This window comes from Argentina silus, assembly GCF_951799395.1.
Source record: "Argentina silus genome assembly, chromosome: 1".
Lineage (NCBI taxonomy): Eukaryota > Metazoa > Chordata > Actinopteri > Argentiniformes > Argentinidae > Argentina > Argentina silus.
Genome location: NC_139655.1, coordinates 23080355 through 23092725, shown reverse-complemented (window position 1 = coordinate 23092725; position 12371 = coordinate 23080355). Strand labels below are relative to the sequence as shown.

The 12371-nt window shown below is 45.8% G+C and overlaps 1 protein-coding gene across 2 annotated transcripts in view; it reads right to left on the bottom strand.

Annotated features, from left to right (window-relative positions):
- gli3 (GLI family zinc finger 3) overlaps positions 1-12371 on the bottom strand; it is a 100608-nt gene that overhangs the window by 87398 nt on the left and 839 nt on the right. The gene's annotated exons all lie outside the window — the stretch shown is intronic.

The following is a 12371-nucleotide window of genomic DNA, read 5'->3' as shown; positions in this document are numbered from 1 at the left end:
GTGTGTGTGTGTGTGTGTGTGTGTGTGTGTGTGTGTGTGTGTGTGTGTTTTAAGTATGGATTTTGTGTGTGCATACATATGTGTGTAAGAAAGTGAGAGAGAGTTTATTTTCTACTGTATTTGAGGGTGTGTGAGTCTTTCCATGTGTGAGTGTATGTTATGCTCACCTTATGTGGTTGTGTGTGTGTGTCTTTCCATCTACAAGTGTGTGTGCCGCTGTGTGCACAGCATCAATAAGAGAGGGGACCCCAAGGGAGCGGATGAGTGGAAGCAGAGGAATTCCTTTGCTGATGAAAACCACAAGAGGACCAATACACACATGCACGCACGCACACACACACACGCACACACACACACACACACACACACACACACAGACACACACATTCTGCAATGAGAGGGATCAAGCGGAGGGATGGTAATAGGGCAGGTAGAGAGGGAGCAGGTGAGTCTTTGAGAGGGGGGTCTCCATGCATGGCCCTGGGGACCAGAGAACACCTCTCTCATCCTTCCCTCCCCATGGGACCCCTCTCCCTCAACACCTCCATAGTCTCTACTGTAAAACGTACATTCATATCAATAGACTTATAGCATTGCTTTGAACAGACACCCTTTCCTAAGGCAATGTATGATATACACACAGTACTTCTACATTGGACATATGGTGGGCTTATACAGTGCAGCTGGACACACTGGAAGCTAGTGCGGTTGAGTAATGTGGAGGCGTAGCTGGAGCTCTGGGCCCGTGGGCCAAACCCCCAGTGTCGGTCCAGAGAGGCGGAGCTACAGCCCCTCATTTCCCCTCTCTAATATCCTTGGTTTCCCCTGGGTTCTATCTTTCATTCGCTCTTGTCCTCCTTGTCTCTCTTTTTTGCCTTTACTTCTCTGCTGTCTCTTTCTCACCCCCTCTGCCTCTGTCTCTCTCTTTCCTTTTCTCTCTCTCTCTCTCTTTTTCGCTCACTTTGTCTTTCTTTCTTTCTCTCTCTCTCTCTCTCTCTCTCTCTCTCTCTCTCTCTCTCTCTCTCTCCATCCGTCCCTCTCCCTATCTCCATGTCATTGCAATAATCGGTACGTGGCAAAGTGAGTGAAGCGCTACGCTAGGCTAACACTATGCTGTGTGATTAATGACGGGCCGCGGCATCTCCGGGGCAGAGCGTTGGAACAACAGCCAGGGGGCAGCGGCGATAATGCACAATAATAAAGCCATGCAGCAGACAATCAGGCAGGCAAAGCAGCAGAGAGCCCCTATTAGACCCCAGCCCCCAGCCCCCATCAGGACTGGCTAAGTGAGAAATTAGCCATTCCCAAGCTCCGCCACGATTCATCAAATGCTAACCCCCCGAAGCCCCCCCCCCTCCCCCTCCCCCTCAAGAAGTCATAATGTTTACTTAAAGACTTGTGGAGATGCCCCAGCGGCGTGCTTTATTGGCTCTTATTAATTCCCGTCCAGGCCCTCGCGGGCCGCGCCATTTAAAGCGTATTAACGGGGGTATGGGGGGGGGGGGGGGTGAATGACTTGGCGAGATGAAGTTGTCCTGGTGTTTGGCGAGAGAGTTTGAGAAAGAGAAAGAGAAAGGGAGGGAGGAAGGAGGAGGGCAAAATAAAGAAAATGCCATAGCTCCTGAAATCGGGCGAAATTAAGTTGTACTGGAATCTGTGTGTGGGGGGATGATAGGAAGAGGGGGACGGAGAAAGAGGGGGAGGATGGATGAAGAAGTCAAAACGAAGGAATAGAATGGTTTTAATAGCACTCCTCTTCCTGTGTGAGGTGGGCTCACTTCCAAAGACTATTGAGTCATACATTCCTCAGACATTGAGTTCTGATGATTCTGTTTTATCATCTGTTCTATTAGTTCTCTTTTTATCAAGTGGACCCACTGGAGACTGAGAGAAATACCTTCAAAAAGACCAGGCCAAGAATGCCTAAAGATTGCTCATGCTATGAGCTCTCTAATAGTGATTTAACATGTCAGTGATGGACAGGAGAACAATAGTTTTGTGGGAGTTTGGAGCGGATGAAACTGAGAGAACCCTTAATGAGGTGACTAAGTAACTGGTCTTAAACCAGCAGCAGCTATGAATCACACTTATAAAACGCTACGGCCACATGATGTCATCTCATCCTTAATTGCTATCGCAGCTTGTTCCAATTACCCATGATACCGAGCAGTTCAAGACTCTTTGTGGTGGCATTGCTGTTTTTGTTGACAAAGTTGACAAAGTTCCCCCTCAGAGGATCAGTGGATACTCACGCCTACTGGCCTTCACTAGCCTTTACCCTCTGACATCAGCTAGGGATGGGGACAACTCTAGGAAGCCTGGAGTTTGATTCAGTCAGGGGAGGCTAGTGGAGGCAGAAATCATTGTAATGCATGGAACGGAATAGGGAATGGTATCAAAATTCATTTCATTTTAAAGTGCATTTTCACCAAGGTCTCAACACACTATACATCATATAAAAAACAAACACATTTACAAAACACATAACATAAATAAAAGCATATACACTCACCGGCAACTTTATTAGGTACACCTGTTCAACTGCTCGTTAACGCAAATATATAATGGTGTGGAGGATATTTTCTTGACACACTTTGGGCCCCTTAGTACCAATTGAGCATTGTTTAAACGGCACAGCCTACCTGAGTATTGTTGCTGACCTTTATGACCACAGTGTACTCATCTTCTGATGGCTACTTCCAGCAGGATAATGCGCCATGTCACAAAGCTCACATCATCTCAAACTGGTTTCTTGAACATGACAATGAGTTCACTGTACTCCAATGGCCTCCCCAGTCACCAGATCTCAATCCAATAGAGCACCTTTGGGATGTGGTGGAACGGGAGATTCGCATCATGGATGTGCAGCTGACAAATCTGCAGCAATGATGTTATCATGTTAATATGGACCAAAATCTCTGAGGAATGTTTCGGGCACCTTGTTGAATCTATGCCACAAAGAATTAAGGCAGTTCTGAAGGCAAAAGGGGGTCCAACCCGGTACTAGCAAGGTGTACCTAATAAAGTGGCCGGTGAGTATAGGTACACAATAATCTCGACATGGGGAATGAGGAAAGTGTGTGATACCATTCCTCATTCCATTCCATGCATGCCTCATTCCATTCTACGACTTCTACCTCCACAAGCCTCGACTTGGATTCAGATATTGTACTGTTCTCTACTGTAGATATGGAGTATGGTTGAGGAAGTTGAGGAAGTAGGAGATCACAGATAGGCTCAGCTCAGAGGGAGTCCCAGAGACTCCCAGCTAGCTCCCTGGTGTGTCTCCCAACAGCACCAGTAGGGAGACAACACCTCACTTTCATATCAATAATATCAATCTCCCCCCACCAACACCAACACCCTCCCACAGTGGCAGTAGGGTGCACTGTCGCTCGCTCACACAAACACACACACACACACACACACACACACACACACACACAAACACACACACACAAACACACACACACACACATACATATTCTCAGATATGTCCCAGAGGTAGCCCCAGACTGAATTTGATGTTGTAAGGCCCAATAGGCACTTCCTGCGAGTCCATTGAAAAAGTAAACCTCTCATGCAAATCAAATGCTAAGCCATATGATATCTAAAAGACATTTCCAAGTGCACAGCAAAACCCTCATAAACCCAAAAGGACATACATACAGACACAAAATGGCTCCCGAAAAAAAAGAGGGAAAAATAAGAAGAAAAAACACGGAACAAGAACTGTTATTACACTGGCAGCCCCCTCGGGCCCTCAGACGTCGTCAGGAAGCCGAACATCTGGGTGTGTTTACGCGATTCAGCTGTTTGAGTAGCCGCCCCAAATAAATCTGGGCGCCGTAAAGCCATCGCTTAGGACGGCTCCTAAACAAACACTCTCCACGCTCGCTTACTCACTCACCTCCTTACTACCCACCACCGCACCCCGCCGCTAACTCTAGTGCTAACGCTAGCTCGCACAGGAAAATAAACGTGTGAGGAGGCAACCTTAATTGGAACGTTAGACGGGTGCCTGGGGTTAATTGGGAAACATGGGGAGCAGCTGGCTCCACTGTGGAGGTTGAGACAGGGATAATAAGTTCACCCTTTGCAGGAGAGACAGTTAGTGATGAATCAGATCAGAGGAACGGTGTACTGTAATCATCTCCTGCTCTCTCTCTCTTCACTCGTTCACTCTATCTCTCTTTTCTCTCTTCCTTTTCTGACAGGCAGAGACAGCCTGGCTCCCAGCTACACAATCTGGCACCTATCATACAGGACTGGCAGTCACGGGAGAGGGCTCTCCCGCTCTCTCACACACACAAGCAAGCGTGCACACACACATACACACACTCACTCTTTATCTCCCGCTCAAATACACACACACAAACAAACACACTACTCTCTTTCACACACACTCAAACACACACTCACTCACTCAAGCTAATCACTCACAAACACAATAACTCTTACCTCTAGAACATGGAGTCTACTTCATCATTTCCCTGATCGATGTATGTAAATCTCCTCCACTATGTATGTGTTAATGGCTTATTAGCCTGTGTTAGCTGGTTTGCATTGATCTCTATGCCAGAGGGAGTGGGGAAACTAGCGCAGCTCATATCCATGCAGTTACTATAGGAGTATAATCACATTCCAGCTTGTTTCAATAAAGGTAACATTAACATACAGCATCTCAAACATGCTAAACCTTTCAACCCCCAACTCAGTACACACAAAACTTTCCTGGATTACGGCGTAATCAAACCCATATGTGACAGTCAGTATAACTTTGTGTTTCTCTCTGAAGTCTCTAGATTGTGCTTGTCACCACAACTACATTGTTACTAAATAATAAAACAGTATCACATACAGTACGTTTTTGGAACAACAGCTGTTGTCCATACTTCTGCTTGAGAGCCCATTTGGTCCCACTTTCAATGAAGTAAACATAATGACGCCTTCAAAAAACCTTTATAAAACCTACATAGATGTTTCAGACATTTAGCAGCAAATAAAAACTGTTGTAACAGGTTATTGCAACCTGGCGCTTTGCCAAATGTGGCAAAATCCATTTGCCACCCTTTGACATTTGCTTATATGATTTGTTAAACATTTATGTAAGCTTTATAAAGCTCTTATGTAGGCTTCATTAAGCTTTAAATGTGTGTGTATGTATGTATGTATGTATTTAAACTGTGTAACTGTGTAAAGTACTGTATATGCAGGGCTATGATGCTGAGATCCCAGAGCAGAGACAGTAGCTGAGGGAGTATTTGGGGTTGAAGGTGGCACAAGTAGAGTCATAGGCAGTAATGGGAGGAGACAGGGCCTTAGAGAGCCACACAAAAGACAGACTTTATAAATAATTCCAAAAGCTAAGAGAATCCCTTGCACTGTACTGTACGTGTGAGTGACTCCCCACTAGAGAGAGCAAGAGAGTGAGACGTGCATACACACACACACACACACACACACACACACACACACACACACACACACACACACACACACACACACCAGGTCCCCTGCCACCACCCTCACCTAGAAAAGGTTATCCTTGTCTTTGGGTCTTTGTAAGCACCGGCCAGCTCTGACCAGTTCTGAATCATTTGGGCTAACTTTCTTTGGATGATGCAAAAGGCAGGAAAAGAAAAAGACAGGAAAAGTCCTGTCAAAGTAGAGATTCAACCCAGTTTCAAGGATGAAAAGCCACACACACACACTCACTCACTCACACAACACACACACACACACACACACACACACACACACACACACACACACACACTCATGATGCAGGGCGGCAGAGCACACCGGAGACCTGTCTTGTAAATCTCTTTGTGAAAGCAGCTTTGGGGGGTAGACAGGGGCTTTCATACTGAGCCCTGAGGTAGAGCTATAGACTCCACACCTCTAACTCTACACACACTCTCTCTCTCTCTCTCTCTCTCTCTCCCTCTCTCTCTCTCTCTCTCTCTCTCTCTCTCTCTCTCTCTCTCTCTCTCTCTCTCTCTCTCTCTCTCTCTGTCAGTACCGGCCCAGGCTCCAGAGGAGCAGCAGTAGTCCCTGAGCCCCACGGGCTCCTCTCGCACGGCGCCGTGGTGACTAATGTCCTGCCTCTGCTCAGACAATGAGTTTGGGACGGAGCCGGGAAAGTGTTGGGTAGGGAGAAAAAAAAGACTACAGCACCTTTGACAAATGGAACCCTTCGCACTCTCCTGCCCACTGAGGGAGGCTTTACAGCAGCGTGCGACACGCTTGGTGGCGTCCTCCAGAGGGGACGGCGGAGACCTGCGAAGCGGCTTCTGGGGGAACATAATGAATTCTTCGGGAAGTCCAGAGCCTAGCCCTCTACTTCATGAATAAGATATATTTCCAAAGTGTGTTGAACCCTCTTAATAAAAACACCAGTCACCGGCGGAATAGCCAAAGACATTTTAGGGGCCCATATACACGTTCATATTTCTGTTTCCCTATACATTTTGGAGGCCCAATCTTTTTAATGTTTTTTTTTCAGGCCTGTCAGTGTGTACCATAGGGCTCTGGCACTCGTTTTTCCACTGGCTGGCAGGTGGGGGGGGGGGGGCACGATGGCATACACGTCATAGAGAACGGCTGGATTCCCCCCCCTTCTTCCTCCACCTCCCTCCCCAACCCACAACCCTGCAAGGAACTGGGCTTTGTCTAAAAAGTAGCAAAGGAGAGGAAGAAACCCCCCCCCCACCCACCCCCTTCACAGCCCCCTCCAACTCCAACCCCTGTTCCTCCTTGCTCCCTGCGGAGTATTGTTAAATCCCCCCCCCACCTCTGAGGGCCCAGGCTCTTAAAACAGCGTGCTTTGCATGAGAAAAAACGATCAGTCTTCAAATGCCGAGGCTGACAAAAGAGGGCTCTTTCAGGTCGGGGCACCAAATTTGCTCAGATAGTAGACTTCCCCTTTTGTTTTTCTAAGATGAGGCATTATTTGTCTTACAGGCAAGGGGCTGTTAGCATTCACTTGCAGAGGAGCCCCCACTGGCCTCTGGAGAGGGGGGGTACGGAGGGGAGAACACCCCCCCCTCACTGCCCCAATCCCTGGAACAGCGGACGGAAATGAAGTAGTATAGGGGAGAGGGGGGGGGGGGGGGGGCACTCATTTAAACATGTTTGCAGAAGCGGGGGGGGGGGGGGGGGGTAAAAGTGGGCCAGGGGATTCATTCAGGTATTAACCTTGGGATTTGCATTTGACATTCCAACAATGCCCCCTCCTCGACCTGCACCCCCAGGTCTCCCTATAAGACCTCTATAGGGCTTAGACTCTCTAAAGCCACAGATAACCAGGACCGCTTGGGGGAGAGCAACATACATACACTAGAACAATAGGACTTTCACCTTCAATGTTTTGTGCATAATTCATTCAAGTAAAGTATTAAAGATAGCCACTTACTGTATTTATTGTATTTTGGTAGCTTGCAAAATTGCTTGCAAATTTTTTCTCCACAAAGTACATTTCCGTAGATGTTCTATCCCTTTGTTTACAGAACAGAAATAACAGTCACTATTGAGTGGAAAGAAATTAACTAACTGTTCAGTTTCACTCAATATTTCGTGACCCTTCTCTAGCTTTCTATTGACCCCTCCCCACTGTATGTGTGTGTGCAGGCTGACGCAAGGGTTTACACACACACCCACACCCACACCCACGCACACACAGAGAGAGAGAAACCCCGAGTGAGAGTGACAGATCATTGTTCACAGTGAGCGGCCAGCTCATCTGTCCCGCGTCACCACCCTGGACGAGAGTGCACAGCCTATAGGACCCCTTACGGGTGCCACAACCAGCTCCCATCAAAGCTGACACAATGCCACATCTGCAATAACAGTCCCCGACCCCGGGAAACCCACGTCTCAGCGCTCCAGCTTTTATACAGCCCCACAGGCAAATAGGCCTCCACTTCACTTCACTTCACTTCACCGCTTGCTGCCATACTTTACACCGCAGCCCTAAAGACGTTTTTTTATGGCGGCTACAGCAAACAGGAGAAGGAGACGAGCGGTGTCCTCTCACCCAAGCGCGACCTGCACCGTTTGTACTCGAGTGTTTGAGAAAAGAAAACACCACTCTAGGTGGTGCTTGTCGACACACTCTTTTGAGAGTTCGCTTTACACTCTTTCATATTAGGGGCTGCTTCGTGCTCCGCACTCTGCTGTGCTTTTCAAATACTGTTGTATTCATCGTCTTCATTTTTTTTTTCGTAAATAAGTTCTCTTTGTCTTTTGACTCTCCTGTGTGTCTCTCCAGGAGAGCTGTTGACCAGGCTAATTGGCAGGTCCAGTGTGAGTTTTCACCAGGCCAGAGCCATGGAAAACAAACCACCACTCTCTCTCTCTCTCTCTGTCTCTCTCTATCTATCTCTTTCTGTCTCTCTCCCTCCCCCCCCTCTCTCTGTCTCTCTGTCTCTCTCCCCCCCCTCTCTGTCTCTCTGTCTCTCTCTCTCTGTCCCTCTCTGTCTCTCTGTCCTCTCTCTCTGGTAAGGCAGAGGCAGCTAGAACTCAGAAGGGTTTTTTTTCTCCACATTTCTTATTGAGACCAAAAACAACACAAAACACAATCTTGTGTGTAGAGGGGGTTCTGTGTGTGTGTGTGTGTGTGTGTGTGTGTGTGTGTGTGTGTGTGTGTGTGTGTGTGTGTGTGTGTGTGTGTGTGTGTGTGTGTGTGTGTGTGTGTGTGTGTGTTCCAATGAGTCCAAAATGTTAAAGTGATGAGGAGATTTTCCACAGGGGTGCATTTGTGTTTTAAAACATGCATAGGGATTAACAGCACCTTTGTGACTGTGTATGCATGTGAGTGTGTATGCATGTGTGTGTGTATATGCATGTGATTACAGTACGGGCCTCCCTTCACTAACCCCCCCCCCCCCCTCCTCCCTTCTCTGTGCAAAGACATCACCCCTCTGAAAGGTGCCTTTAGCGGGGTTCCTTGAAGCCCGGAGTGGGGGTCTCGCTTTGGGACAGTGGTGGTGTGTGGTGGGGGGGTGGGGGTGGGGGGGGTGCTGGAGCTGGAGCTGGGGGAGTCAGGAACACATAGCATATTAAATCTGCCGGCGGAGCCTGGGTCGTGGCGCACGGAGGAGAGGAGAGCCAGATCTGAGGCATGCCCTGAAGGGATGGCTGGGCCTGGGGATTAGGAGGGCAAGGAGAAGCCCCTCGCACGCCCGCCCGACTCCCTTCTTCTCACCGCTCACACGCAAATGCATCCAGACACTTTGACGCTCCTCCGGTCGGCCATCGCAGCCCAACTTTTTTCACGAGGCTCATAGGCAGCCCACCACTCACACACACACACACACACACACACACACACACACACACACACACCTCTATCTTACTCACTTTTTTCTCACTCTTTCTCTCTCTCTCTCTGTCTTTCTTTCCCCCACTGTGTCTTTTTCATTTGATGTCAACATATCAAAGTTGAGAATCATCAAAGTGAGACATTTCTATTGGGGGCCATCTATTCATCTGCCAACTATATTCACGGGCAGCGACAGCGAATCAAATCACGTAAGGGAAATAGTCCAAACTTTCATTTGGCAGGCATTGAGATATCATGTTTGTTTATTTATGGTCAAAATGATACAACCACACCTTCTAATGTTTGCTGTGGTTAGTGGGGAATAAATCACAGGAGAGCATTTCAAGCTGTAGTAAAGAGTTGAGCCTCTGTTGAAAGACACAGTATGCTAACCCTTTCTATTCACGGTAACATCCGTGACAGTCCACCAAACTGCAGAAACCACACACTACCTGCCACATGGTCACACATCAACACCACAACAACCCAAAAATCTAAGAAGAAAAATCTTTGGCACAAATGCTAAGGAGATGCCATGGTCCCCATTATCTTAGATCAAATCAACTTCCCTCAATTAACCAGGTAGAACAATACATTTGGTACCTGGTGAGTGTGCCTTTATAGAGGGCATTAGCAAAACAATAGAACCTCATTAGGCCTTCATGCATGCACACCTGATAACAGGTATTCTTCCTCTAGGATGTAAAAGAGAGATGCCTCCCCTTTAAGCGCCTTGCCTTTAGCCTTTAGCAGTGGATTTGGGGGCCGGGCTGTGCAGGGAGGGGGCCTTGACTCAGAGGGTAATAGTGTGTCATCTCTCTGCATTAACATCTGCTCGTGACAGGCTCTATTTTGGCAGGTCGGGGAGGTCACGGATGCGCTGGGCTAGTGAAGCTATGCATAATTGAATGTAAAGGTGTGTTAAAATGAAGATAAAACAGCGCGCGGCTATCTGACGGCCTGACTGGCGCGGAGGGTGAGGTTATCCGTGTGTTTCCCTATCCGTGGGACTCAGAGCTGTTCGTGAGAGACGGAGACGGGCATTGATTCATCTATGCCGCATGGTGAAAATAAGCAAAGTGGTTCGTCATTGTGCTTTTTTTTTGTGCAGATTACCATGTTAAACAGTGTTTATCACTGTTACTGCATCATTTATGCCATGGTCCTTGTTTAGTCAAATTGCACCTGTTCAGCTCAAGCCCAGCCCCTGAGCTTCTTTTCAGGAAATATTGTAAATCAGCAACGCCATACATATTTATAATACTGAGTGCATTCATCAGATATCATTCATATTTAATATGATTAAATAATAAAACATCCCAAGCTTCATACACATTTTTCTCACATATTTTCTTAGGGAGCCCAGACTTATAGCTAATCTCTTGTTATTTAAAGCATCATTTTCTCAGGGAAAATATCAGACATCCATTAAGGCCAAATAGACCTCAAATTAAGATAATTACGTTTGATGTTGGTGAACATTCAATCTTGGTGCAAGCAATTCCACATTATTTAGAAAAAATTTCACTCTGTCATAGAGCTCTGTCTCAAAAATCAATCATTGCATTTTAGATCAATCAAACTAAGCAATCCTTGAAATAATAAAAACGTAATAGGTCTATGTTTAATAAAAAAAAAAAAATCTAGTACATCCTCTCCCAAAAAATTAAATACAGGTGTTCTTTTTGAAATGTACATACTGTATAGGTTGATGTGAAAGACAGACAATTTGTTTCCACTCATCAAAATATAGCCTAAATTACAAAAAGATGCAACGAAAAATGTACATTTAGAGTTGGTTTCACGACCAAATAAAGATGACGCCCACAACTCAAACTATGACAGACTCTATACAATATACCAAGCAACACGTTTTGATTTGAAATAAATCACTAATTGAAATACTGAGAAATAAAGCTAATGTGTTCATCCTAAAGCTAAATAAAGCTACATCATAGATCGATGTCCACACTCAAATGAAATAATTGTCTAAAAATCTAGAGAGGGTTCATTATCAATAGGCCTAAAATATTTTCTTAGTAGTGAGCACATACCAGCATTGCTGGAATAATCGCATTTCTGGCCTCATGCAAACTAGATGACACGAGAAATCGATCATTAAATTAGAAAGTATTGCTTCTTCATAAATAACAACCTAGAGAATTGTTTGAAAATACTCTGAGAATAATGCCGGAATACAATCCAAGCAAGAGAGTGGGAATATTGGCCTAAATGTTACATGGTCCGGTAAAAAAAAAAATAACTATGAGGGAATAGGGGGGAAAAGCTTTTTATCTGCACACACTCTTAAACTTCTATTGTTTTGTATTCAAACCTTACTGCTCGTTCTCAAGGCAGTTAGAGCTCCGTTAATAATTTGCCAAGTGTCAAAGAAGGTTTAGCTGAACCGTCACCGCACGTCTGAACGCCTCGAACCCTCGTAGTTTGTATAGCGGCGTGAAACCCGAGACACAAACGGTCCACCAGTCACTCACAGCGAATCCGACAAGCAGATAAAATGTGGAACAGCTGGCGGGGAGCAGAAGGAAAAGTTTAAAACAAATATATACACATGTGGAGGCGCGCTGCCGTGTGATAGCCTATATAACGGACCTAAAGTTTATTTTTAATCAGTGAATACAGGACAAAATAAATGATAGGCAGACTAATTGGACCTATTTATAATAACAACAATTTAATATAGACCTATGGAAACATTACCCAAGTGAGCGCGCATTTACCCTGATTTATCGCCTATTTACATCCGTTTTTAAATACATTTTGATAAAGCCTTTTTCTACAAAATCATTAATCTCAATATAGGCCTACATATGCTACTCATTAGATACCTATGTCCTGAATAGGCCTGATTGTATTGCTGTGGCATAGTCAAATAAGTTCAGGCCTAGGCCTACTTGTAACCTATATTGCAACTTTGACGTTTTAGAAATAGCAACTTCAGTTGTTGTATTGTGGCATTTTTCTGAAATTGTCCATGTGAAGTTGAACATGTGTCTATAAATCTGCAATAGTAGTCCTAAATACC